General features: G+C 37.7%; 6 non-coding genes and 13 pseudogenes across 6 annotated transcripts; all 19 read right to left on the bottom strand.

Annotated features, from left to right (window-relative positions):
- Positions 1 to 1,163: 1,163 nt before the first annotated feature.
- LOC127936457 (uncharacterized) lies at positions 1,164 to 1,282 on the bottom strand (annotated as a pseudogene).
- Positions 1,283 to 1,785: 503 nt separating this feature from the next.
- Positions 1,786 to 1,904, bottom strand: LOC127936149 (uncharacterized; annotated as a pseudogene).
- A 644-nt stretch (positions 1,905 to 2,548) lies between these two features.
- Positions 2,549 to 2,667, bottom strand: LOC127936456 (uncharacterized; annotated as a pseudogene).
- A 634-nt stretch (positions 2,668 to 3,301) lies between these two features.
- LOC127937617 (5S ribosomal RNA) lies at positions 3,302 to 3,420 on the bottom strand. The gene has a single exon (XR_008148404.1). It is a non-coding gene; the product is annotated as a 5S ribosomal RNA (ribosomal RNA).
- A 781-nt stretch (positions 3,421 to 4,201) lies between these two features.
- LOC127936977 (uncharacterized) lies at positions 4,202 to 4,320 on the bottom strand (annotated as a pseudogene).
- Positions 4,321 to 5,248: 928 nt separating this feature from the next.
- On the bottom strand, positions 5,249 to 5,367 carry LOC127936455 (uncharacterized; annotated as a pseudogene).
- A 221-nt stretch (positions 5,368 to 5,588) lies between these two features.
- Positions 5,589 to 5,707, bottom strand: LOC127936148 (uncharacterized; annotated as a pseudogene).
- A 647-nt stretch (positions 5,708 to 6,354) lies between these two features.
- Positions 6,355 to 6,473, bottom strand: LOC127936454 (uncharacterized; annotated as a pseudogene).
- Positions 6,474 to 7,106: 633 nt separating this feature from the next.
- LOC127936452 (uncharacterized) lies at positions 7,107 to 7,225 on the bottom strand (annotated as a pseudogene).
- Positions 7,226 to 8,001: 776 nt separating this feature from the next.
- On the bottom strand, positions 8,002 to 8,120 carry LOC127937115 (uncharacterized; annotated as a pseudogene).
- Positions 8,121 to 9,205: 1,085 nt separating this feature from the next.
- On the bottom strand, positions 9,206 to 9,324 carry LOC127937802 (5S ribosomal RNA). The gene has a single exon (XR_008148580.1). It is a non-coding gene; the product is annotated as a 5S ribosomal RNA (ribosomal RNA).
- A 796-nt stretch (positions 9,325 to 10,120) lies between these two features.
- Positions 10,121 to 10,239, bottom strand: LOC127937616 (5S ribosomal RNA). The gene has a single exon (XR_008148403.1). It is a non-coding gene; the product is annotated as a 5S ribosomal RNA (ribosomal RNA).
- Positions 10,240 to 16,820: 6,581 nt separating this feature from the next.
- LOC127936227 (5S ribosomal RNA) lies at positions 16,821 to 16,939 on the bottom strand. Its single transcript, XR_008148232.1, has one exon. It is a non-coding gene; the product is annotated as a 5S ribosomal RNA (ribosomal RNA).
- Positions 16,940 to 17,580: 641 nt separating this feature from the next.
- LOC127936451 (uncharacterized) lies at positions 17,581 to 17,699 on the bottom strand (annotated as a pseudogene).
- A 776-nt stretch (positions 17,700 to 18,475) lies between these two features.
- On the bottom strand, positions 18,476 to 18,594 carry LOC127936131 (uncharacterized; annotated as a pseudogene).
- A 922-nt stretch (positions 18,595 to 19,516) lies between these two features.
- Positions 19,517 to 19,635, bottom strand: LOC127937877 (uncharacterized; annotated as a pseudogene).
- A 791-nt stretch (positions 19,636 to 20,426) lies between these two features.
- On the bottom strand, positions 20,427 to 20,545 carry LOC127936450 (uncharacterized; annotated as a pseudogene).
- A 1,422-nt stretch (positions 20,546 to 21,967) lies between these two features.
- On the bottom strand, positions 21,968 to 22,086 carry LOC127937801 (5S ribosomal RNA). The gene has a single exon (XR_008148579.1). It is a non-coding gene; the product is annotated as a 5S ribosomal RNA (ribosomal RNA).
- A 796-nt stretch (positions 22,087 to 22,882) lies between these two features.
- Positions 22,883 to 23,001, bottom strand: LOC127937613 (5S ribosomal RNA). Its single transcript, XR_008148401.1, has one exon. It is a non-coding gene; the product is annotated as a 5S ribosomal RNA (ribosomal RNA).
- Positions 23,002 to 23,880: the final 879 nt, after the last annotated feature.

Genomic DNA, 23,880 nt, shown 5'->3' with positions numbered 1-23,880 from the left:
ATATCAAGCAAGAAAATGTGATTATTTGAATACTAGACATGACTAGGTATCCTATAGTTATCAAAAGACATAATCAATAAGTGATTATACATGATAGTCAAATGTGTGGGTTACACATAAATTAATATGGAGTTAAGCAACGGAATGATTCATTCATAAGTCTTTTTTGAGTTCATTCTGGTCCATATATAATGTATAAAAAGGGTTTCTTTGCCATTCTCTGGCAAAGGACTTTTCTGTGAAGACAAAGGTTTAAAGCCCTTCCCCCTTAGGAATTTCAGTCTGGTTTCACTGGCTGGGGGGGGGAAGTCAATGCAAGTATTTAACTTGATCTCCTGGGTTTAAATGTGATGTCCAGCGTTGCATTCCAATCACGAACAATAAATTTGACAATCTCTTCTTCGAATTAAAATTGTCAATAATTGTTCTATTGGTGTTAATGTTGAAAGCTGTTGTGTGAACAAGTTGGTTGGTTGGTTATCTTGCTTGGTTCTTGTGGCACTAGAACTGATTTATGACTTCCTGAGGAATTCAGCTCATGTTTCAATGCACACAGCTCTGATAGACTCTTTGATTTGTCTGATTTGACTCATTTCTGCTACACCTGCTTAGCTTCCGAGATCAGACAAGATCGGGCATAGCCAGGCTGGTATGGCCATAAGCGAAGACTGCTGCAAAGAGAAGGCTATTTAAAGATCAGCCAATCTACTCGCCAGTACATTATAAAAGTAGGAAAGAAACCCCAAAATCTTAAAGCACCTGGTATTCCTAGGCGGTCTCTCATCCAATTACTAACCTGGCCCAAACCTGCTTATATTCAGAGATCGGGCATTGACTCTATTTTTTGCCAAATTTATTATATACTAAGTGAAAAAATTCCAAAAGCTTAAAGCACCTGGTATTCCTTGGCGGTCTCTCATCCAAGTACTAACCAGATCTAAACCTGCTAAGATTCAGAGATCGGGCATTGACTCTTTTTTTTTTTTTGTTGCAAGATTATTATATAATTCGTGAAAAATATCCAAACATTTAAAGCACCTGGTATTCCCAGGCAGTCTCCCATCCATGTACTAACCTGGCGCAAACCTGCTTATATTCAGAGATCGGGCATTGACTCTATTTTTTGGCAAAATTATTATATACTAAGTGAAAAATTTCAAAAAAGCTTAGAGTACCTGGTATTCCCAGGCGGTCTCCCATCCAGGCACTAACCAGGCCCAAACCTGCTTAGCTTACGAGATCAGACAAGATCGGGCATAGCCAGGCTGGTATGGCCATAAGCGAAGACTGCTGCAAAGAGAAGGCTATTTAAAGATCAGCCAATCTACTCGCCAGTACATTATAAAAGTAGGAAAGAAACCCCAAAAGCTTAAAGCACCTGGTATTCCTAGGCGGTCTCTCATCCAAGTACTAACCTGGCCCAAACCTGCTTATATTCAGAGATCGGGCATTGACTTCTTCTTTTTTTTTTTTTTTGCAAGATTATTATATAATTCGTGAAAAATATCCAAAAATTTAAAGCACCTGGTATTCCCAGGCAGTCTCCCATCCATGTACTAACCTGGCCCAAACCTGCTTATATTCAGAGATCGGGCATTGACTCTATTTTTTGCCAAATTTATTATATACTAAGTGAAAAAATTCCAAAAGCTTAAAGCACCTGGTATTCCTTGGCGGTCTCTCATCCAAGTACTAACCAGACCTAAACCTGCTAAGATTCAGAGATCGGGCATTGACTCTATTTTTTGGCAAAATTATTATATACTAAGTGAAAAATTTCAAAAAAGCTTACAGTACCTGGCATTCCCAGGCGGTCTCCCATCCAGGCACTAACCAGGCCCAAACCTGCTTAGCTTACGAGATCAGACAAGATCGGGCATAGCCAGGCTGGTATGGCCATAAGCAAAGACTGCTGCAAAGAGAAGGCTATTTAAAGATCAGCCAATCTACTCGCCAGTACATTATAAAAGTAGGAAAGAAACCCCAAAAGCTTAAAGCACCTGGTATTCCTAGGCGGTCTCTCATCCAAGTACTAACCAGACCTAAACCTGCTAAGATTCAGAGATCGGGCATTGACTCTATTTATTTTTTTTTTGCAAGATTATTATATAATTTGTGAAAAATATCCAAAAATTTAAAGCACCTGGTATTCCCAGGCAGTCTCCCATCCATGTACTAACCTGGCCCAAACCTGCTTATATTCAGAGATCGGGCACTGACTCTATTTTTTGCCAAATTTATTATATACTAAGTGAAAAAATTCCAAAAGCTTAAAGCACCTGGTATTCCTTGGCGGTCTCTCATCCAAGTACTAACCAGACCTAAACCTGCTAAGATTCAGAGATCGGGCATTGACTCTTTTTTTTTTTTTTTTTGCAAGATTATTATATAATTCGTGAAAAATATCCAAAAATTTAAAGCACCTGGTATTCCCAGGCAGTCTCCCATCCATGTACTAACCTGGCGCAAACCTGCTTATATTCAGAGATCGGGCATTGACTCTATTTTTTGGCAAAATTATTATATACTAAGTGAAAAATTTCAAAAAAGCTTAGAGTACCTGGTATTCCCAGGCGGTCTCCCATCCAGGCACTAACCAGGCCCAAACCTGCTTAGCTTACGAGATCAGACAAGATCGGGCATAGCCAGGCTGGTATGGCCATAAGCGAAGACTGCTGCAAAGAGAAGGCTATTTAAAGATCAGCCAATCTACTCGCCAGTACATTATAAAAGTAGGAAAGAAACCCCAAAAGCTTAAAGCACCTGCTATTCCTAGGCGGTCTCTCATCCAATTACTAACCTGGCCCAAACCTGCTTATATTCAGAGATCGGGCATTGACTCTATTTTTTGCCAAATTTATTATATACTAAGTGAAAAAATTCCAAAAGCTTAAAGCACCTGGTATTCCCAGGCAGTCTCCCATCCATGTACTAACCTGGCCCAAACCTGCTTATATTCAGAGATCGGGCATTGACTCTATTTTTTGCCAAATTTATTATATACTAAGTGAAAAAATTCCAAAAGCTTAAAGCACCTGGTATTCCTTGGCGGTCTCTCATCCAAGTACTAACCAGACCTAAACCTGCTAAGATTCAGAGATCGGGCATTGACTCTTTTTTTTTTTTTTGCAAGATTATTATATAATTCGTGAAAAATATCCAAAAATTTAAAGCACCTGATATTCCCAGGCAGTCTCCCATCCATGTACTAACCTGGCGCAAACCTGCTTATATTCAGAGATCGGGCATTGACTCTATTTTTTGGCAAAATTATTATATACTAAGTGAAAAATTTCAAAAAAGCTTACAGTACCTGGTATTCCCAGGCGGTCTCCCATCCAGGCACTAACCAGGCCCAAACCTGCTTAGCTTCCGAGATCAGACAAGATCGGGCATAGCCAGGCTGGTATGGCCATAAGCGAAGACTGCTGCAAAGAGAAGGCTATTTAAAGATCAGCCAATCTACTCGCCAGTACATTATAAAAGTAGGAAAGAAACCCCAAAAGCTTAAAGCACCTGCTTTTCCTAGGCGGTCTCTCATCCAATTACTAACCTGGCCCAAACCTGCTTATATTCAGAGATCGGGCATTGACTCTATTTTTTGCCAAATTTATTATATACTAAGTGAAAAAATTCCAAAAGCTTAAAGCACCTGGTATTCCTTGGCGGTCTCTCATCCAAGTACTAACCAGACCTAAACCTGCTAAGATTCAGAGATCGGGCATTGACTCTTTTTTTTTTTTTTTTTTTTTTGCAAGATTATTATATAATTCGTGAAAAATATCCAAACATTTAAAGCACCTGGTATTCCCAGGCAGTCTCCCATCCATGTACTAACCTGGCGCAAACCTGCTTATATTCAGAGATCGGGCATTGACTCTATTTTTTGGCAAAATTATTATATACTAAGTGAAAAATTTCAAAAGCTTAAAGCACCTGGTATTCCTTGGCGGTCTCTCATCCAAGTACTAACTAGACCTAAACCTGCTAAAATTCAGAGATCGGGCATTGACTCTTTTTTTTTTTTTTGCAAGATTTTTATATAATTCGTGAAAAATATCCAAACATTTAAAGCACCTGGTATTCCCAGGCAGTCTCCCATCCATGTACTAACCTGGCGCAAACCTGCTCATATTCAGAGATCGGGCATTGACTCTATTTTTTGGCAAAATTATTATATACTAAGTGAAAAATTTCTAAAAACTTAGAGTACCTGGTATTCCCAGGCGGTCTCCCATCCAGGCACTAACCAGGCCCAAACCTGCTTAGCTTACGAGATCAGACAAGATCGGGCATAGCCAGGCTGGTATGGCCATAAGCGAAGACTGCTGCAAAGAGAAGGCTATTTAAAGATCAGCCAATCTACTCGCCAGTACATTATAAGAGCAGGAAAGAAACCCCAAAAGCTTAAAGCACCTGGTATTCCTAGGCGGTCTCTCATCCAAGTACTAACAAGACCTAAACCTGCTAAGATTCAGAGATCGGGCATTGACTCTATTTTTTTTTTTTGCAAGATTATTATATAATTTGTGAAAAATATCCAAAAATTTAAAGCACCTGGTATTCCCAGGCAGTCTCCCATCCATGTACTAACCTGGCCCAAACCTGCTTATATTCAGAGATCGGGCACTGACTCTATTTTTTGCCAAATTTATTATATACTAAGTGAAAAAATTCCAAAAGCTTAAAGCACCTGGTATTCCTTGGCGGTCTCTCATCCAAGTACTAACCAGACCTAAACCTGCTAAGATTCAGAGATCGGGCATTGACTCTTTTTTTTTTTTTTTTGCCAGATTATTATATAATTCGTGAAAAATATCCAAAAATTTAAAGCACCTGGTATTCCCAGGCAGTCTCCCATCCATGTACTAACCTGGCCCAAACCTGCTTATATTCAGAGATCGGGCATTGACTCTATTTTTTGCCAAATTTATTATATACTAAGTAAAAAAATTCCAAAAGCTTAAAGCACCTGGTATTCCTTGGCGGTCTCTCATCCAAGTACTAACCAGACCTAAACCTGCTAAGATTCAGAGATCGGGCATTGACTCTTTTTTTTTTTTTTTTTTTTTTTTGCAAGATTATTATATAATTCATGAAAAATATCCAAACATTTAAAGCACCTGGTATTCCCAGGCAGTCTCCCATCCATGTACTAACCTGGCGCAAACCTGCTTATATTCAGAGATCGGGCATTGACTCTATTTTTTGGCAAAATTATTATATACTAAGTGAAAAATTTCAAAAAAGCTTAGAGTACCTGGTATTCCCAGGCGGTCTCCCATCCAGGCACTAACCAGGCCCAAACCTGCTTAGCTTACGAGATCAGACAAGATCGGGCATAGCCAGGCTGGTATGGCCATAAGCGAAGACTGCTGCAAAGAGAAGGCTATTTAAAGATCAGCCAATCTACTCGCCAGTACATTATAAAAGTAGGAAAGAAACCCCAAAAGCTTAAAGCACCTGGTATTCCTAGGCGGTCTCTCATCCAAGTACTAACCTGGCCCAAACCTGCTTATATTCAGAGATCGGGCATTGACTCTATTTTTTGGCAAAATTATTATATACTAAGTGAAAAATTTCAAAAAAGCTTACAGTACCTGGCATTCCCAGGCGGTCTCCCATCCAGGCACTAACCAGGCCCAAACCTGCTTAGCTTACGAGATCAGACAAGATCGGGCATAGCCAGGCTGGTATGGCCATAAGCAAAGACTGCTGCAAAGAGAAGGCTATTTAAAGATCAGCCAATCTACTCGCCAGTACATTATAAAAGTAGGAAAGAAACCCCAAAAGCTTAAAGCACCTGGTATTCCTAGGCGGTCTCTCATCCAAGTACTAACCAGACCTAAACCTGCTAAGATTCAGAGATCGGGCATTGACTCTATTTATTTTTTTTTTTGCAAGATTATTATATAATTTGTGAAAAATATCCAAAAATTTAAAGCACCTGGTATTCCCAGGCAGTCTCCCATCCATGTACTAACCTGGCCCAAACCTGCTTATATTCAGAGATCGGGCACTGACTCTATTTTTTGCCAAATTTATTATATACTAAGTGAAAAAATTCCAAAAGCTTAAAGCACCTGGTATTCCTTGGCGGTCTCTCATCCAAGTACTAACCAGACCTAAACCTGCTAAGATTCAGAGATCGGGCATTGACTCTTTTTTTTTTTTTTTTTTTGCAAGATTATTATATAATTCGTGAAAAATATCCAAAAATTTAAAGCACCTGGTATTCCCAGGCAGTCTCCCATCCATGTACTAACCTGGCGCAAACCTGCTTATATTCAGAGATCGGGCATTGACTCTATTTTTTGGCAAAATTATTATATACTAAGTGAAAAATTTCAAAAAAGCTTAGAGTACCTGGTATTCCCAGGCGGTCTCCCATCCAGGCACTAACCAGGCCCAAACCTGCTTAGCTTACGAGATCAGACAAGATCGGGCATAGCCAGGCTGGTATGGCCATAAGCGAAGACTGCTGCAAAGAGAAGGCTATTTAAAGATCAGCCAATCTACTCGCCAGTACATTATAAAAGTAGGAAAGAAACCCCAAAAGCTTAAAGCACCTGCTATTCCTAGGCGGTCTCTCATCCAATTACTAACCTGGCCCAAACCTGCTTATATTCAGAGATCGGGCATTGACTCTATTTTTTGCCAAATTTATTATATACTAAGTGAAAAAATTCCAAAAGCTTAAAGCACCTGGTATTCCCAGGCAGTCTCCCATCCATGTACTAACCTGGCCCAAACCTGCTTATATTCAGAGATCGGGCATTGACTCTATTTTTTGCCAAATTTATTATATACTAAGTGAAAAAATTCCAAAAGCTTAAAGCACCTGGTATTCCTTGGCGGTCTCTCATCCAAGTACTAACCAGACCTAAACCTGCTAAGATTCAGAGATCGGGCATTGACTCTTTTTTTTTTTTTGCAAGATTATTATATAATTCGTGAAAAATATCCAAAAATTTAAAGCACCTGATATTCCCAGGCAGTCTCCCATCCATGTACTAACCTGGCGCAAACCTGCTTATATTCAGAGATCGGGCATTGACTCTATTTTTTGGCAAAATTATTATATACTAAGTGAAAAATTTCAAAAAAGCTTAGAGTACCTGGTATTCCCAGGCGGTCTCCCATCCAGGCACTAACCAGGCCCAAACCTGCTTAGCTTACGAGATCAGACAAGATCGGGCATAGCCAGGCTGGTATGGCCATAAGCGAAGACTGCTGCAAAGAGAAGGCTATTTAAAGATCAGCCAATCTACTCGCCAGTACATTATAAATGTAGGAAAGAAACCCCAAAAGCTTAAAGCACCTGGAATTCCTAGGCGGTCTCTCATCCAATTACTAACCTGGCCCAAACCTGCTTATATTCAGAGATCGGGCATTGACTCTATTTTTTGCCAAATTTATTATATACTAAGTGAAAAAATTCCAAAAGCTTAAAGCACATGGTATTCCTTGGCGGTCTCTCATCCAAATACTAACCAGATCTAAACCTACTAAGATTCAGAGATCGGGCATTGACTCTTTTTTATTTTGTTGCAAGATTATTATATAATTCGTGAAAAATATCCAAAAATTTAAAGCACCTGGTATTCCCAGGCAGTCTCCCATCCAAGTACTAACCTGGCCCAAACCTGCTTATATTCAGAGATTGGGCATTGACTCTATTTTTTGCCAAATTTATTATATACTAAGTGAAAAAAATTCCAAAAGCTTAAAGCACCTGGTATTCCTTGGCGGTCTCTCATCCAAGTACTAACCAGACCTAAACCTACTAAGATTCAGAGATCGGACATTGACTCTTTTTTTTTTTGTTGCAAGATTATTATATAATTCGTGAAAAATATCCAAACATTTAAAGCACCTGGTATTCCCAGGCAGTCTCCCATCCATGTACTAACCTGGCGCAAACCTGCTTATATTCAGAGATCGGGCATTGACTCTATTTTTTGGCAAAATTATTATATACTAAGTGAAAAATTTCAAAAAAGCTTACAGTACCTGGTATTCCCAGGCGGTCTCCCATCCAGGCACTAACGAGGCCCAAACCTGCTTAGCTTACGAGATCAGACAAGATCGGGCATAGCCAGGCTGGTATGGCCATAAGCGAAGACTGCTGCAAAGAGAAGGCTATTTAAAGATCAGCCAATCTACTCGCCAGTACATTATAAAAGTAGGAAAGAAACCCCAAAAGCTTAAAGCACCTGGTATTCCTAGGCGGTCTCTCATCCAAGTACTAACCTGGCCCAAACCTGCTTATATTCAGAGATCGGGCATTGACTCTATTTTTTGGCAAATTTATTATATACTAAGTGAAAAAATTCCAAAAGCTTAAAGCACCTGGTATTCCTTGGCGGTCTATCATTCAAGTACTAACCAGACCTTAACCTGCTAAGATTCAGAGATCGGGCATTGACATCTTCTTTTTTTTTTTTTTTTGCAAGATTATTATATAATTCGTGAAAAATATCCAAAAATTTAAAGCACCTGGTATTCCCAGGCAGTCTCCCATCCATGTACTAACCTGGCCCAAACCTGCTTATATTCAGAGATCGGGCATTGACTCTATTTTTTGCCAAATTTATTATATACTAAGTGAAAAAATTCCAAAAGCTTAAAGCACCTGGTATTCCTTGGCGGTCTCTCATTCAAGTACTAACCAGACCTAAACCTGCTAAGATTCAGAGATCGGGCATTGACTCTTTTTTTTTTTTTTTTTTTTTTTTTTTTTTGCAAGATTATTATATAATTTCGTGAAAAATATCCAAAAATTTAAAGCACCTGGTATTCCCAGGCAGTCTCCCATCCATGTACTAACCTGGCCCAAACCTGCTTATATTCAGAGATCGGGCATTGACTCTATTTTTTGCCAAATTTATTATATACTAAGTGAAAAAATTCCAAAAGCTTAAAGCACCTGGTATTCCTTGGCGGTCTCTCATCCAAGTACTAACCAGACCTAAACCTACTAAGATTCAGAGATCGGGCATTGACTCTTTTTTTTTCTTTTTTTTTTTTTTGCAAGATTATTATATAATTCGTGAAAAATATCCAAAAATTTAAAGCACCTGATATTCCCAGGCAGTCTCCCATCCATGTACTAACCTGGCGCAAACCTGCTTATATTCAGAGATCGGGCATTGACTCTATTTTTTGGCAAAATTATTATATACTAAGTGAAAAATTTCAAAAAAGCTTACAGTACCTGGTATTCCCAAGCGGTCTCCCATCCAGGCACTAACCAGGCCCAAACCTGCTTAGCTTCCGAGATCAGACAAGATCGGGCATAGCCAGGCTGGTATGGCCATAAGCGAAGACTGCTGCAAAGAGAAGGCTATTTAAAGATCAGCCAATCTACTCGCCAGTACATTATAAAAGTAGGAAAGAAACCCCAAAAGCTTAAAGCACCTGGTATTCCTAGGCGGTCTTTCATCCAATTACTAACCTGGCCCAAACCTGCTTATATTCAGAGATCGGGCATTGACTCTATTTTTTGCCAAATTTATTATATACTAAGTGAAAAAATTCCAAAAGCTTAAAGCACCTGGTATTCCTTGGCGGACTCTCATCCAAGTACTAACCAGACCTAAACCTGCTAAGATTCAGAGATCGGGCATTGACTCTTTTTTTTTATTTTATTTTTTTTTTGCAAGATTATTATATAATTCATGAAAAATATCCAAACATTTAAAGCACCTGGTATTCCCAGGCAGTCTCCCATTCATGTACTAACCTGGCCCAAACCTGCTTATATTCAGAGATCGGGCATTGACTCTATTTTTTGCCAAATTTATTATATACTAAGTGAAAAAATTCCAAAAGCTTAAAGCACCTGGTATTCCTTGGCGGTCTCTCATCCAAGTACTAACCAGACCTAAACCTACTAAGATTCAGAGATCGGGCATTGACTCTTTTTTTTTCTTTTTTTTTTTTTTGCAAGATTATTATATAATTCGTGAAAAATATCCAAAAATTTAAAGCACCTGATATTCCCAGGCAGTCTCCCATCCATGTACTAACCTGGCGCAAACCTGCTTATATTCAGAGATCGGGCATTGACTCTATTTTTTGGCAAAATTATTATATACTAAGTGAAAAATTTCAAAAAAGCTTACAGTACCTGGTATTCCCAGGCGGTCTCCCATCCAGGCACTAACCAGGCCCAAACCTGCTTAGCTTCCGAGATCAGACAAGATCGGGCATAGCCAGGCTGGTATGGCCATAAGCGAAGACTGCTGCAAAGAGAAGGCTATTTAAAGATCAGCCAATCTACTCGCCAGTACATTATAAAAGTAGGAAAGAAACCCCAAAAGCTTAAAGCACCTGGTATTCCTAGGCGGTCTTTCATCCAATTACTAACCTGGCCCAAACCTGCTTATATTCAGAGATCGGGCATTGACTCTATTTTTTGCCAAATTTATTATATACTAAGTGAAAAAATTCCAAAAGCTTAAAGCACCTGGTATTCCTTGGCGGACTCTCATCCAAGTACTAACCAGACCTAAACCTGCTAAGATTCAGAGATCGGGCATTGACTCTTTTTTTTTTATTTTATTTTTTTTTTGGCAAAATTATTATATACTAAGTGAAAAATTTCAAAAAAGCTTAGAGTACCTGGTATTCCCAGGCGGTCTCCCATCCAGGCACTAACCAGGCCCAAACCTGCTTAGATTACGAGATCAGACAAGATTTTTTTTTTTTTTTTTTTTTTTTATTATAAAAAATTTACATTCATTTAATTTGTTTTATACAGTTACAATCCATGACATTATTATTCATATTTCCCCCATAGCCAGTTTACACCATTTTCTTTCATTTCCAACATTGGATTCCCTCTTACAATCATTTCTATAAAATCATCCTCTTTGTTTTCCATTGAGAAATAATTCCATAACAGTCTCACAGAGTATTCCATCCTGTTTTTAAAGATTATGCACACATCAACATTTTTCCCATCATATTTCGCCATGTTTCTTCTCAACCATATTACATACTTTGCTATTGTTACACATAAATTAAAGGTATACATATTACAGTCATTATGACCAAATAAAAACATTGTTTCCCACTTCTTTTGGTCCTCATCATACTTCCCCTCCAAAATTTCTTTTGCAATTTCCTTCATTTTTCTCATAAAATCATCTAACCTTTCACAATAAAAAAACAGATGTAACAGTCCTTCCTTTTCTTTCATACACACTTTACACTTTGCATCATTTTGAATTCCTATTTTATGTAATCTCATCTCTGTTAATATACAATTGTGTCTCAATAAATAATTAAAATTCTCTAAAATTGGTTCCATATATTTCAACCTCACGTTTCCCCAAATTTCTTTTTCATTTAAGTCATCATATCTTTCTTTCCAGTAGTTCAAAGCTACTGGTTTTGTAAAAGCGATAGACCTAAAAATACTATACACATTCCTTACTTTGCATAAATTAAAATGAACGTTTTCCCCATTTAACCTTTTAAAAAATACATCTGGAAATTCATTCTCATCCCCACTCTCATAGTTTTCAATTCTTTCAATCCAGTCCTTTGGTATCGCTTTCTTTAAATCCTCATATTGTCCTTCTAACTTCCTTCTCCACGCCCTTTTGCCCCCCTCTCTCAATGCATCCACAACTGCCTGTAAAGGTACATAACCCTCTATCACCTCATACAATAGATCTTTTATTTGTCTCAAACCACAATCCCACCATTCTTTATAATACATGACCTTACCGTCCCTTATGATATTCGGATTTAAAAACAATGGTTGTTCTAAAAGCTGGGCCCTTCCTTTAGGTAAAATCAGTACATTTTCTGAAAATTCCCCCCATGATTCCAAAACCTCCACATAAAAACATGGCAGACCTTTTAACATCCAGCTTTTCATTTTCATCCATAAAACATTACATCCCATATTACATTTTTCCAGGTAATATTCCATGACTCTTTTCCAAATTACATCACTTTTGCTCTCTAGAAACTTCTGAACTGTTTTAATTCTCAGCGTTCTCATTCTTAAAAATGGATCTAAAAGTCCCAATCCTCCCTCCTTTATGTTTCCAAGTAATGTATCATATGCAATCTTAGCCCTTCCATTTCCCCATAAAAACTTTAAAACCAATTCTTTCATTTTTTTGTAGTACAGATGAGGCAATGGGGTTACTCCCAACACATACCAGACTTTCGACAGCATCAATGAATTTATAATTAAAACTTTCCCCCTTAGCTTTAAATCTCTAATTTGCCAAAATCTCAGTCTTTTTCCAATTCCATTTAAAACACCTTCCCAATTCAAAGTGTCTGCCTTATTAGAATCAATACCAACCCACAACCCCAAAATCTTGATGTGCTGCATTTCCTCCTTGAATTGTATATGCTGCGGTATTTCCTCTACTCTGCCAATCCTCATACACACACTTTTCCCCACATTTACTTTGGCTCCCGACCCTTTACAATATCTTTCTAAAATCCCCATTGCCCTATCAATACTTTGGATGTCTTCTACCAACAAGGTTGTATCATCTGCATACTGATACACTGCTTCTCTTTGGAAATGGTTCTTTATTTGTATTCCTTTGATTTCTCTGTCTGCCTTAATAGCCAAACCAAGTGGCTCGGCTACCAGAGAGTAAAGTAAGGCAGACAGTGGGCATCCTTGCCTGATCGACCTTGTTGGTTGAAAACAATCCGTTAAAAAACCATTGCATTTTATGCATGTTAACACATCTGAGTAAAAAATCCAAATCCATTTTCTAAAATTTTCTCCAAAACCAAAAGCCTTAAGAACATCAAATAAAAACTCATGCTCTACCCTGTCAAATGCCTTTTCTAAATCCAGACTTATTAAAAATCCCCCCTTTCCCTTCTCCTTCATATAATAAATTGTGTCTCTTATACTTTTAACCACATCTACTATATCTCTTCCTTGCACCCCGTATGCCTGTGTTGTTTTTATTATTTTTGGTAAAACCTTTTTTAATCTGTTTGCTAATACTTTTGCTAATATTTTAAAATCTGTATTCAACATGGATATAGGTCTAAAATTTTTAAGATCTTTTGGATTACCGCTTTTTTTGTAAATCATTTTTACCATGCCGATCTTCATTTTTTCACTCAACACCCCCTTCTTGAAAATTTCTTCAAAAACTTCTTTTAAAATTGGCACTAACATTTCTCTAAAAGTTTTATAAAATTCATTAGTCAAACCATCCACACCAGGGCTCTTTCCAGGTTTTAACTGTTGAATTGCAATATCTATTTCTTCTTCCTTAATTTCTTCATCACACAAAATCCTGTCCTCACCTGTTAACTTAGATTTAATTTGTTTAATCAAAAACTCCTCATCATTTTTTCCTATACCTTGTCCCTTAAACATGTCCATGTAATATTGCTTTACTGTTTTCTAAATTTCTTTAGTTTCTGTTTCTATTTCCCCTTTTTTATTTAAGACTTCTTTCAATAGATCAGCCTTCTGCCTATTTTGTTCTAAATTAAAGAAAAATTTTGTGCATCTTTCTCCCTCTACTGCATATTTTGCTTTACTTCTTATAATTGCACCCTTACATTTTTCCTCTTCTAATATCTTTAATTTATCTTGTAGCATTATTATTTTTTCAATTTCCTCTTTTCCATTGCTTTCTGACACTTTACTTAACTCATTATTCAGGAGTTTGGTTAATTCGGTTTCCTTCTGTCTTTCTAATTTTCTGACATTTTTGCTGTATTCTATTGAAAATGTCTTTATTTCCCACTTAACACTATCCCACCATACTCTTTTCTCTTCCCTATACATTCTATTAATTTTGCTTTCTTCCACAATCCCTTTAATACTTTCCTGATATGCATTACTCTTTAAAATCTTTGCATTTAAAACCCACACTCCCCCTCCCCTTTTCACACTTGAAGAATCTAATGTTAAAAATAAGAGAGAATGATCACTAAGACCAACTCGTTTATAATAAACATTAGTAATATTCCCTTGCATTTCCTCTGTAAATAAAATATAATTAATCCTACTTTGTTTCAGTTCTTTTAAAACAAATTGTCTTCTTGAAAATTGCCTACTCGTTCTATTTCTTTCTCTCCACACATCAATCAATTTAAAATCCCCCATCAGTTTGTTCAACTCCTCCCTTCCCTTATCAGTCTTAAAAAACATATTACTTGCTAAGTCTAATTCTGTAAAAACAGTATTAAAATCCCCCATTAAAATCACCCTTTCATTAATTCTTACATTTGCAGATATTGTTTTAAAAAATTCCACCTTTTGCTTTTCTTCATTTGGAGCATGTATGTTACATATTGTACATCTCTCATTTCCTTTTTCTATTTCAACAGCTAAACATTTCCCTGCTCCATCATTAAACACCACACTTTCTTTTTCACACACCTCTCTTCTTATTAAAATAGCAACCCCTTTCCCAGTTTTCTCTGTACCATTATTACAATGTATATTCCCATCCCATACATTTTCAAACCTTTTAACACAATAATTTTTCCAATTCGTTTCTTGTAATACAAATACATCCACCCCTCTACATAATTCCCTCATATTTTCAAATTTCTCCACATCCATTAAACCTCGTGCATTAAATGAAACAACTCTTAAAAACATAAAAACAATATAAAATAAATAATTAAAACATTTCATTTTTTTTTCAGTCATGCTCCATATCTCTCAGTACATCAAATCTGTTCTCACAACCCTCCTTGTCTTTTAATATTCCTTGCCTTAAAAATCTTTTCTTTGCAATGTCTATATTGGGTGTTACCTTTAAAGTTCTTCTTCTTTGTATTCCTTCTCGTTCTTTCCTACGTTTCTCTTCTCCTTTTCTCTCCATTCTCCTCTCCTGATAACCTTCCTCGTCGTTTTGTTGTTCCCCATGTTCCTCGCTCATATCCATAGTCTTTTGCACAGTCCATTGAGATGTTGTTATTTCTCCATCTAGTTCTTTCTTCTTTTCTCCTGTGTCCCCCTGATGTTCTTTCTCTCCATTGTCCTCTCTCAGTCCACAGTGTTTCTCTTCTCCTTTTCTCTCCATTCTCCCCTCCTGATAACCTTCCTCATTGTTTTTTTGTTCCTCCTGTTCTTTGCTTATTTCCATGGTCCTTTGCACCGTCCCTTGTGATATTGTTTTTTCTCCATCATTTTCTTTTTCCTCTCCTCCTGTGTCTGCTTGATGTTCTTCCTCTTCATTTTCCTCTCCCAGTCCACAATCTTCCATCTCCTTGTTTAAAACATTGTCCATCTCGGTTTCCCTCTGCTTTTGCCCACCCACATTAACAACCATATCTGTTTCTTGTTCACTACTATTTTCTCCCTCCCCCATCCAACATTCGCACCTCACCAACACTTTCCTACATTCCGGGCACTTCACTGCATTGCAGCTTCTTGCCAAGTGCCCCTGCTCTTTGCACTGGTAACAAATAAAGTCCGGGCAATCTTTAAATACATGTCCTGGATCCATACACAATCTACAGGTTTTCACCTGCCGATCGTGTATAATCTGAAAGTACTGTGTGCCCTCAGCAGTCTCAAACTTGCTGCTATATGGTAGAGATACAACTTCCTTTGGGAACCTGACCTTTACATATCTCGTACCATCTGCTATTTCAGTACCCGGATATGTTCTTCTCTTAATGTTGGTTGAGGGAGATACACCCCATGCCTCCAATTTATCTAATATATCCTGGTCATCAACATTTGCAGGCAAATGCATAAAAGAAACAACATATTCTCTTACTTGTAGCTTTCTAATCTCACAAAATTGTTGCCTGATTCTTAGTCCATCCTCTAGCTTTTCACACTCCTCCTCATTTGATAATGTGATCTCGAATTCTTTGCCTTGTCTTGGTCTTATCGCCAAAATCTTTCCTCCTCCAATTTTTTCATTCACTTCTTTGATAATATCCTGCACCGATCCATCTCTCACCTCTGCCAGATCCACAATTACAGTTGCTTCCTTTGAATAAATAATCATTTTCTTTGCCTCGTTGTATCCAAGCCGTTGTCCTGTAGTGTTTTCCGTGTCAAAGTCCCTGCGTCTTTCTCCTGCCATTTCATTTCCATGTAATCAGTCCAATTTTGAAAAAATAACAAAACAAAACCTCCAAAAATAAAAATCCTCCCCAGACAGCCTAGGCTGCTGGGAAGTGTTTGAACTTAAAAACAAAACAAAACAGAAAAACAGAAAAAAAGCTAACTTTAAACAAAAAATGGGTTTACAAACAACAATGGTGAGCCTACTCTCACCCACTACTGCCACCTCACTTCCTGCTAGCACTCTAGCGTTGCCAGGTTGGTATGGCCGTAAGCGAAGACTGCTGCAAAGAGAATGCTATTTAAAGATCAGCCAATCTACTCGCCAGTACATTATATAAGTAGGAAAGAAAACCCAAAAGCTTAAAGCACCTAGTATTCCTAGGCGGTCTCTCATCCAAGTACTAACCAGACCGAAACCTGCTAAAATTTAGAGATCGGGCATTGACTCTATTTTTTGCCAAATTTATTATATACTAAGTGAAAAAATTCCAAAAGCTTTAAGCACCTGGTATTCCTAGGCGGTCTTTCAACCAAGTACTAACCAGACCTAAACCTGCTAAGATTCATAGATCGGGCATTGACTCTTTTTTTTTTTTTTTGCAAGATTATTATATAATTCGTGAAAAATATCCAAAAATTTAAAGCACCTGGTATTCCCAGGCAGTCTCCCATCCATGTACTAACCTGGCCCAAACCTGCTTATATTCAGAGATCGGGCATTGACTCTATTTTTTGGCAAAATTATTATATACTAAGTGAAAAATTTCCAAAAAGCTTACAGTACCTGGTATTCCCAGGCGGTCTCCCATCCAAGTACTAACCAGGCCCAAACCTGCTTAACTTCCGAGATCAGACGAGATCGGGCATAGCCAGGCTGGTATGGCCGTAAGCGAAGACTGCTGCAAAGAGAAGGCTATTTAAAGATCAGCCAATCTACTCGCCAGTACATTATATAAGTAGGAAAGAAAACCCAAAAGCTTAAAGCACCTGGTATTCCTTGGCGGTCTCTCATCCAAGTACTAACTAGACCTAAACCTGCTAAAATTCAGAGATCGGGCATTGACTCTTTTTTTTTTTTTTTGCAAGATTATTATATAATTTGTGAAAAATATCCAAAAATTTAAAGCACCTGGTATTCCCAGGCAGTCTCCCATCCATGTACTAACCTGGCCCAAACCTGCTTATATTCAGAGATCGGGCATTGACTCTATTTTTGGCCAAATTTATTATATACTAAGTGAAAAAATGCCAAAAGCTTAAAGCACCTGGTATTCCTTGGCGGTCTCTCATTCAAGTACTAACCAGACCTTAACCTGCTAAGATTCAGAGATCAGGCATTGACTCTTTTTTTTTTTTTTTGCAAGATTATTATATAATTCGTGAAAAATATCCAAAAATTTAAAGCACCTGGTATTCCCAGGCAGTCTCCCATCCATGTACTAACCTGGCCCAAACCTGCTTATATTGAGAGATCGGGCATTGACTCTATTTTTTGGCAAAATTATTATATACTAAGTGAAAAATTTCAAAAAAGCTTAGAGTACCTGGTATTCCCAGGCGGTCTCCCATCCAGGCACTAACCAGGCCCAAACCTGCTTAGCTTACGAGATCAGACAAGATCGGGCATAGCCAGGCTGGTATGGCCATAAGCGAAGACTGCTGCAAAGAGAAGGCTATTTAAAGATCAGCCAATCTACTCGCCAGTACATTATAAATGTAGGAAAGAAACCCCAAAAGCTTAAAGCACCTGGTATTCCTAGGCGGTCTCTCATCCAATTACTAACCTGGCCCAAACCTGCTTATATTCAGAGATCGGGCATTGACTCTATTTTTTGCCAAATTTATTATATACTAAGTGAAAAAATTCCAAAAGCTTAAAGCACATGGTATTCCTTGGCGGTCTCTCATCCAAATACTAACCAGATCTAAACCTACTAAGATTCAGAGATCGGGCATTGACTCTTTTTTATTTTGTTGCAAGATTATTATATAATTCGTGAAAAATATCCAAAAATTTAAAGCACCTGGTATTCCCAGGCAGTCTCCCATCCAAGTACTAACCTGGCCCAAACCTGCTTATATTCAGAGATCGGGCATTGACTCTATTTTTTGCCAAATTTATTATATACTAAGTGAAAAAAATTCCAAAAGCTTAAAGCACCTGGTATTCCTTGGCGGTCTCTCATCCAAGTACTAACCAGACCTAAACCTACTAAGATTCAGAGATCGGACATTGACTCTTTTTTTTTTTGTTGCAAGATTATTATATAATTCGTGAAAAATATCCAAACATTTAAAGCACCTGGTATTCCCAGGCAGTCTCCCATCCATGTACTAACCTGGCGCAAACCTGCTTATATTCAGAGATCGGGCATTGACTCTATTTTTTGGCAAAATTATTATATACTAAGTGAAAAATTTCAAAAAAGCTTAGAGCACCTGGTATTCCCAGGCGGTCTCCCATCCAGGCACTAACCAGGCCCAAACCTGCTTAGCTTACGAGATCAGACAAGATCGGGCATAGCCAGGCTGGTATGGCCATAAGCGAAGACTGCTGCAAAGAGAAGGCTATTTAAAGATCAGCCAATCTACTCGCCAGTACATTATAAAAGTAGGAAAGAAACCCCAAAAGCTTAAAGCACCTGGTATTCCTAGGCGGTCTCTCATCCAAGTACTAACCTGGCCCAAACCTGCTTATATTCAGAGATCGGGCATTGACTCTATTTTTTGGCAAATTTATTATATACTAAGTGAAAAAATTCCAAAAGCTTAAAGCACCTGGTATTCCTTGGCGGTCTCTCATCCAAGTACTAACCAGACCTAAACCTGCTAAGATTCAGAGATCGGGCATTGACTCTTTTTTTTTTTTTTTTTTTTTTACAAGATTATTATATAATTCCTGAAAAATATCCAAAAATTTAAAGCACCTGGTATTCCCAGGCAGTCTCCCATCCATGTACTAACCTGGCCCAAACCTGCTTATATTCAGAGATCGGGCATTGACTCAATTTTTTGCCAAATTTATTATATGCTAAGTGAAAAAATTCCAAAAGCTTAAAGCACCTGGTATTCCCAGGCAGTCTCCCATCCATGTACTAACCTGGCCCAAACCTGCTTATATTCAGAGATCGGGCATTGACTCTATTTTTTGCCAAATTTATTATATACTAAGTGAAAAAATTCCAAAAGCTTAAAGCACCTGATATTCCTTGGCGGTCTCTCATCCAAGTACTAACCAGACCTAAACCTGCTAAGATTCAGAGATCGGGCATTGACTCTTTTTTTTTTTTTTTTTGCAAGATTATTATATAATTCATGAAAAATATCCAAACATTTAAAGCACCTGGTATTCCCAGGCAGTCTCACATCCATGTACTAACCTGGCGCAAACTTGCTTATATTCAGAGATCGGGCATTGACTCTATTTTTTGGCAAAATTATTATATACTAAGTGAAAAATTTCAAAAAAGCTTACAGTACCTGGTATTCCCAGGCGGTCTCCCATCCAGGCACTAACCAGGCCCAAACCTGCTTAGCTTACGAGATCAGACAAGATCGGGCATAGCCAGGCTGGTATGGCCATAAGCGAAGACTGCTGCAAAGAGAAGGCTATTTAAAGATCAGCCAATCTACTCGCCAGTACATTATAAAAGTAGGAAAGAAACCCCAAAAGCTTAAAGCACCTGGTATTCCTAGGCGGTCTCTCATCCAAGTACTAACCTGGCCCAAACCTGCTTATATTCAGAGTTCGGGCATTGACTCTATTTTTTGGCAAATTTATTATATACTAAGTGAAAAAATTCCAAAAGCTTAAAGCACCTGGTATTCCTTGGCGGTCTATCATTCAAGTACTAACCAGACCTTAACCTGCTAAGATTCAGAGATCGGGCATTGACTTCTTCTTTTTTTTTTTTTTTTCAAGATTATTATATAATTTCGTGAAAAATATCCAAAAATTTAAAGCACCTGGTATTCCCAGGCAGTCTCCCATCCATGTACTAACCTGGCCCAAACCTGCTTATATTCAGAGATCGGGCATTGACTCTATTTTTTGCCAAATTTATTATATACTAAGTGAAAAAATTCCAAAAGCTTAAAGCACCTGGTATTCCTTGGCGGTCTCTCATCCAAGTACTAACCAGACCTAAACCTACTAAGATTCAGAGATCGGGCATTGACTCTTTTTTTTTCTTTTTTTTTTTTTTGCAAGATTATTATATAATTCGTGAAAAATATCCAAAAATTTAAAGCACCTGATATTCCCAGGCAGTCTCCCATCCATGTACTAACCTGGCGCAAACCTGCTTATATTCAGAGATCGGGCATTGACTCTATTTTTTGGCAAAATTATTATATACTAAGTGAAAAATTTCAAAAAAGCTTAGAGTACCTGGTATTCCCAGGCGGTCTCCCATCCAGGCACTAACCAGGCCCAAACCTGCTTAGCTTACGAGATCAGACAAGATCGGGCATAGCCAGGCTGGTATGGCCATAAGCGAAGACTGCTGCAAAGAGAAGGCTATTTAAAGATCAGCCAATCTACTCGCCAGTACATTATAAATGTAGGAAAGAAACCCCAAAAGCTTAAAGCACCTGGAATTCCTAGGCGGTCTCTCATCCAATTACTAACCTGGCCCAAACCTGCTTATATTCAGAGATCGGGCATTGACTCTATTTTTTGCCAAATTTATTATATACTAAGTGAAAAAATTCCAAAAGCTTAAAGCACATGGTATTCCTTGGCGGTCTCTCATCCAAATACTAACCAGATCTAAACCTACTAAGATTCAGAGATCGGGCATTGACTCTTTTTTATTTTGTTGCAAGATTATTATATAATTCGTGAAAAATATCCAAAAATTTAAAGCACCTGGTATTCCCAGGCAGTCTCCCATCCAAGTACTAACCTGGCCCAAACCTGCTTATATTCAGAGATTGGGCATTGACTCTATTTTTTGCCAAATTTATTATATACTAAGTGAAAAAAATTCCAAAAGCTTAAAGCACCTGGTATTCCTTGGCGGTCTCTCATCCAATTACTAACCTGGCCCAAACCTGCTTATATTCAGAGATCGGGCATTGACTCTATTTTTTGCCAAATTTATTATATACTAAGTGAAAAAATTCCAAAAGCTTAAAGCACCTGGTATTCCTTGGCGGTCTATCATTCAAGTACTAACCAGACCTTAACCTGCTAAGATTCAGAGATCGGGCATTGACTCTTTTTTATTTTGTTGCAAGATTATTATATAATTCGTGAAAAATATCCAAAAATTTAAAGCACCTGGTATTCCCAGGCAGTCTCCCATCCATGTACTAACCTGGCCCAAACCTGCTTATATTCAGAGATCGGGCATTGACTCTATTTTTTGCCAAATTTATTATATACTAAGTGAAAAAATTCCAAAAGCTTAAAGCACCTGGTATTCCTTGGCGGTCTCTCATTCAAGTACTAACCAGACCTAAACCTGCTAAGATTCAGAGATCGGGCATTGACTCTTTTTTTTTTTTTTTTTTTTTTTTTTTTTTTGCAAGATTATTATATAATTTCGCTATATTATATATATATAATCGGGCATTGACTCTATTTTTTGGCAAAATTATTATATACTAAGTGAAAAAATTCCAAAAGCTTAAAGCACCTGGTATTCCTTGGCGGTCTCTCATCCAAGTACTAACCAGACCTAAACCTACTAAGATTCAGAGATCGGGCATTGACTCTTTTTTTTTCTTTTTTTTTTTTTTTGCAAGATTATTATATAATTCGTGAAAAATATCCAAAAATTTAAAGCACCTGATATTCCCAGGCAGTCTCCCATCCATGTACTAACCTGGCGCAAACCTGCTTATATTCAGAGATCGGGCATTGACTCTATTTTTTGGCAAAATTATTATATACTAAGTGAAAAATTTCAAAAAAGCTTACAGTACCTGGTATTCCCAAGCGGTCTCCCATCCAGGCACTAACCAGGCCCAAACCTGCTTAGCTTCCGAGATCAGACAAGATCGGGCATAGCCAGGCTGGTATGGCCATAAGCGAAGACTGCTGCAAAGAGAAGGCTATTTAAAGATCAGCCAATCTACTCGCCAGTACATTATAAAAGTAGGAAAGAAACCCCAAAAGCTTAAAGCACCTGGTATTCCTAGGCGGTCTTTCATCCAATTACTAACCTGGCCCAAACCTGCTTATATTCAGAGATCGGGCATTGACTCTATTTTTTGCCAAATTTATTATATACTAAGTGAAAAAATTCCAAAAGCTTAAAGCACCTGGTATTCCTTGGCGGACTCTCATCCAAGTACTAACCAGACCTAAACCTGCTAAGATTCAGAGATCGGGCATTGACTCTTTTTTTTTATTTTATTTTTTTTTTGCAAGATTATTATATAATTCATGAAAAATATCCAAACATTTAAAGCACCTGGTATTCCCAGGCAGTCTCCCATTCATGTACTAACCTGGCCCAAACCTGCTTATATTCAGAGATCGGGCATTGACTCTATTTTTTGCCAAATTTATTATATACTAAGTGAAAAAATTCCAAAAGCTTAAAGCACCTGGTATTCCTTGGCGGTCTCTCATCCAAGTACTAACCAGACCTAAACCTACTAAGATTCAGAGATCGGGCATTGACTCTTTTTTTTTCTTTTTTTTTTTTTTGCAAGATTATTATATAATTCGTGAAAAATATCCAAAAATTTAAAGCACCTGATATTCCCAGGCAGTCTCCCATCCATGTACTAACCTGGCGCAAACCTGCTTATATTCAGAGATCGGGCATTGACTCTATTTTTTGGCAAAATTATTATATACTAAGTGAAAAATTTCAAAAAAGCTTACAGTACCTGGTATTCCCAGGCGGTCTCCCATCCAGGCACTAACCAGGCCCAAACCTGCTTAGCTTCCGAGATCAGACAAGATCGGGCATAGCCAGGCTGGTATGGCCATAAGCGAAGACTGCTGCAAAGAGAAGGCTATTTAAAGATCAGCCAATCTACTCGCCAGTACATTATAAAAGTAGGAAAGAAACCCCAAAAGCTTAAAGCACCTGGTATTCCTAGGCGGTCTTTCATCCAATTACTAACCTGGCCCAAACCTGCTTATATTCAGAGATCGGGCATTGACTCTATTTTTTGCCAAATTTATTATATACTAAGTGAAAAAATTCCAAAAGCTTAAAGCACCTGGTATTCCTTGGCGGACTCTCATCCAAGTACTAACCAGACCTAAACCTGCTAAGATTCAGAGATCGGGCATTGACTCTTTTTTTTTATTTTATTTTTTTTTGGCAAAATTATTATATACTAAGTGAAAAATTTCAAAAAAGCTTAGAGTACCTGGTATTCCCAGGCGGTCTCCCATCCAGGCACTAACCAGGCCCAAACCTGCTTAGATTACGAGATCAGACAAGATTTTTTTTTTTTTTTTTTTTTTTTTTTTTTTTTTTTTTTATTATAAAAAATTTACATTCATTTAATTTGTTTTATACAGTTACAATCCATGACATTATTATTCATATTTCCCCCATAGCCAGTTTACACCATTTTCTTTCATTTCCAACATTGGATTCCCTCTTACAATCATTTCTATAAAATCATCCTCTTTGTTTTCCATTGAGAAATAATTCCATAACAGTCTCACAGAGTATTCCATCCTGTTTTTAAAGATTATGCACACATCAACATTTTTCCCATCATATTTCGCCATGTTTCTTCTCAACCATATTACATACTTTGCTATTGTTACACATAAATTAAAGGTATACATATTACAGTCATTATGACCAAATAAAAACATTGTTTCCCACTTCTTTTGGTCCTCATCATACTTC

Source organism: Carassius gibelio, chromosome A19 (genome assembly GCF_023724105.1).
Source record: "Carassius gibelio isolate Cgi1373 ecotype wild population from Czech Republic chromosome A19, carGib1.2-hapl.c, whole genome shotgun sequence".
Lineage (NCBI taxonomy): Eukaryota > Metazoa > Chordata > Actinopteri > Cypriniformes > Cyprinidae > Carassius > Carassius gibelio.
The sequence above is the reverse complement of the archived record's forward strand: the minus strand, read 5'-3'. Positions and strand labels throughout refer to the sequence as shown.